This window comes from Myxine glutinosa, chromosome 5 (assembly GCF_964187855.1).
Source record: "Myxine glutinosa chromosome 5, kmMyxGlut1.1, whole genome shotgun sequence".
Classification (NCBI taxonomy): domain Eukaryota; kingdom Metazoa; phylum Chordata; class Myxini; order Myxiniformes; family Myxinidae; genus Myxine; species Myxine glutinosa.
In genome coordinates, this window is record NC_136265.1 from 42,749,722 (window position 1) to 42,754,076 (window position 4,355).

A 4,355-nucleotide genomic window follows, 5' to 3' on the forward strand; every position below is an offset into this window, starting at 1 on the left:
GCCGTCAAACACGGCGTCGAACACCACATCCCGACCACAGGTGCACCGGTCTACGCCAGGGCTCGTCGCCTCGACCCGGCCAAACTCGCCGTGGCGAAGGCGGAATTCGACGTGCTGGAGCGATTGGGCATTGTGCGGCGCTCGAATAGCGCGTGGGCCTCGCCCCTGCACATCGTGCCCAAACCGGGTGGCGGATGGCGACCATGTGGCGATTACCGCTGTCTCAACGACGCCACCACCCCCGACCGGTACTCAATACCACATATACAGGACTTTTCCGCCCGTTTGGCGGGACGGGTGATCTTTTCCAAGGTCGACTTAATTCGGGGCTACCACCAGGTACCCGTCCGGCCGGCCGACATGCCGAAGACGGCGGTAATTACACCTTTTGGCCTCTTCGAGTTCCTTCGCATGCCGTTCGGCCTTAAGAACGCGGCCCAGGCCTTCCAACGGCTGATGCACAGCGTGCTGCGCGACCTCACCTTCGTTTTCGTCTACTTGGACGACATTCTCGTCGCCAGCACTTCACGGGCGGAGCACCTCATCCACCTGCGCACGCTTTTTGAGCGCCTCGGCCAGCACGGCCTCATCATCAACCCGGCGAAATGCCAGTTTGGCGTAACGGTCGTCGACTTCCTGGGGCACCGCATCACGAAGCGCGGGGCCGTTCCGCTGCCGACCAAGGTGGAGGCAGTCACAAGTTTCCCGCGCCCCCGCTCTGACAGGAATTTTTGGGAATGGTAAATTTCTACCACCGGTTCGTGCCTCGCGCCGCCCAACTCATGCGCACCCTGTACGAAGCCCTCCGGGGCAAGCCGGCCAAGCACGACGTCGCCTGGACCAAAGAGATGGACGAGGCGTTCACGGGCGCTAAGCTGGCCCTTACCAACGCAACCATGCTGGCGCACCCGGCGCTCGACGCACCCATCGCCCTCACCACGGACGCTTCCGACTATGCAGTGGGCACCGTGCATGAACAGTGGGTGAACGGGGCTTGGCAACCGCTGGCCTGCTTCAGTCGACAGCTTCGCCCTAACGAGCGCAAGTATAGCGCTTTTGACCGCGAGCTCCTCGGCCTTTACCTGGCCGTTCGCCACTTCCGCCATCTTTTAGAGGGCCGCTCGTTCACGGCGTTTGTGGACCACAAACCCCTGGTCTTCGCCATGGCCAAGGTTGCAGAACTGTGGTCGGCCCGCTAGCAGCGCCACCTCTCCGCCGTGTCCGAATTTACGACGGACATCCGGCATGTCGCGGGCAAGGACAATGCTGTGGCCGATTGCCTCTCCCGGTCAGGCGCGAACGCCATCCACCTCGGTGTGGACTTCGCCCACATGGCGGCCGACCAGACCGTCGACTCCACGGTGCAAGCCCTCCGGACAGCGGACACAGGCCTGCGGTTGGCCGACGTCCCCTTTGAGGACACAGGCACAGTTCTCCTTTGCGATGTTTCCCTGGGCCAACCTCGCCCCATCGTGCCCACCGGATGGCAGCGGCACATTTTTGACGCCATCCACGGCCTTTCCCACCCGGGCTGGTAAGCGTCGCAGAAGCTCGTGGCAGTGAAATTCATCTGGCACGGGCTCCGTAAGGACGTCTGCGACTGGGCCAACGCCTGTGTCGCCGGCCAGCGCGCGAAGGTCCACCGGCACACCCAGGCCACGTTGGCACCATTCGACGTGCCCGCGCGGCGCTTCGACCACGTCAATGTGGACCTGGTGGGACCCCTTCCCTCCTCGCGGGGCTTCACCCACATCCTCACGATGGTGGACAGGACCACCAGGTGGCCGGAGGCCATCCCGCTGGCATCAACAACATCCGCCGATGTGGCGCAGGCCTTCATTGGCACCTGGATTGCCCGTTTCGGTGCCCCCCTTGGACATCTCCGACAGAGGCCTGCAATTCACCTCTGAGCTTTGGGGCGTGGTCGCCCAGGCCTTGGGGGTCAAGATACACCGCACCACGGCCTACCACCCCCAAGCCAACGGCTTGTGCGAGCGGTTCCACCGCTCGATGAAGGCCGCTCTCAGGGCCAGCCTCCAGGACGACGGTTGGGCTGACAGGCTCCCGTGGGTCCTATTGGGCCTCCGAACGGCCCCTAAAGAGGACCTCCAGGCTTCCACCGCCGAGCTGGTCTACGGCCAGCCACTGCGCGTGCCAGGCGAGTTCATCCCCGACGCCACCGGCCCCAGGTCCGCGGCTCGCCAATGCTCGGTCCTCCAGGAGGCCGCCAGGTTTGCCCCCGTGCCCACGTCCCATCACTGCTGCCCCCAACCCCACGTCCCCCCAGCACTTCGCACTGCGGAGTACATTTTCATCCGGAACGGCGCACACCGGGGACTGCTCCGGCCGCCGTACGATGGACCTTTCTGGGTCCTGAAGAGGGACGACAAGTCGTTCATCGTGGACATCGGCGGCAAACGGGACCACATCTCCGTGGACCGCCCCAAGCCGGCCCATTTGGACCTCGACCAACCTCCACGGTTGGCCCTTCCTCCACGACGGGGCCGTCCCCTGTCAACCAAGCCCCCCGCCCGACCATCCACCGCCACGCCACCTACCACCCGCACACGAATCGCCAGGGGTCGTTTCGGCCGGGTCATCAAGACCCCCTCAAACCGACTCTCCTGGTGCAAGTTAATTCTGGGGGGGCACATGTAACGGTTACCAGAAGCATTACACAATCCTCTTGCACCGGCCGATGACGTAACCGGCGGGCGGTCACTTGCCCGGGCTGGTCCGGACTTGCCTTGCCCGGGCGGACACTTGGTTTGCATACCACGCCCCGTTGAGAGGCGTGGCTTACCGATTTGCATACCACGCCCCGCCTGAGAGGCGTGGCTTTTGTGTGGTGAACTTTGGTTATAAATTACCGCCCGTTCTATCGGGCTTTTCAGTGCTTTTGAGTTGAGCTAGAAATAAGTAGCTCAGTGAAACTTCGTTCCTGGTGTCGTCCATTTTGTCCGGCTTTATCGTGAGAGCATAGCTCCACAGCATACTATTTTGGCCAGAGCGATTAAAAAAAATCGCATAGAGCGTGGCAGTTGTCGCGGTGTATTTTCAGGCGAAACAGTTTCAAATCGTGTACTTACTACTGCTTTTGTTAGGTCTGGAAGTTGTCAAAGACGAAGCTATTCTAAATTGTAAACAGACTGTAGACATTTAAATTTCGCTTTCACGCTTTACGGTAGCCGTGACTATGTTTTGCGTCATTAAACGACGGCTTTTCGGCAACCACGTGTTCGCTGTCTGCAGTAGTTTCTGGATTACGCTTTTTCCGAAAATGCCGCCGAAAAAGAGACCTCCACAACCACAGCCTGATGGGCAAAGTATAAAACGATTCTTTATAAGTACCAGCAGTAGTTCTAACACTGAGGACAACCAGGATGATCCAGCTAGTGACCGTGTGCAGGGCGAAAGCGGGACAGTGGCCAGGGCCCGAGGGCCGCCACAGTGCAGACAGCTACTTCCGGCAAAACTTTACCGCAATACCGCAATATTTATTCAGAACTGAACATTCTTGGTTTTGATAACACTATGACCAGGGACATTGTGATTGACATGATTTTTCAGCAAAACTGATGATTTACTGTCTAAGGTTAAGAACATTGTTTCTTGTCTTATGATAACAATCTATCTTCAGGGAGGCGGACATTGTCATGTGATCAAACAACATGAGTTTTGATGTTTTCAATCAGTATTATTAAATGTGATCAAATGTGCTAATTCATGGCAACTTATGTGTTAAACTTACCTGTGGCATGGTTAATAATTTACGCAATAAAAGCCACAGGGAGTGAGATCGTCTATTTGAATACAGAAAGAAACACACAAGTCTTTGTTTTCTTGACCATATTTATTTTTAATTAATACCCCGAGAATAATGAGATTTGACGAGCGCGAGTAAAATTTTATCTCAAAACAATTTTGTATAATCCCATCGTGTGTGGACAAAATCTCATTGTTTTGTACACAGGGAGATTTTCTCCCATTGCTTAAATCCTCCAGGATAATCCCTGGTAGTGTTTGATGTAACGGTGTGAACGTAATTTCGTAATGTGTTTCGTTTTTATTTTCGTAATCGTTTAATGAACGTTTAATGAGCGTAAGAATGAGCGTAATGATCATTAAATGAATGAATGAATGTAATAAATAATTTGATGCGAAGCGAAAGATGCCTCAGAGCTGTCACATTCACAATCGCTATGTATTTTTGTACTTTTGTACTATGTATTTTGTATGATGCGTGTTTCCTTCATTGTAAAAACTACTAAGTCAACAGTTAAAAGGATTTTGAGCCGATAGGTGTTACGGCCTTGGCAAGATCGATGTAGACAGCGATCTGTTGGCTTATACAT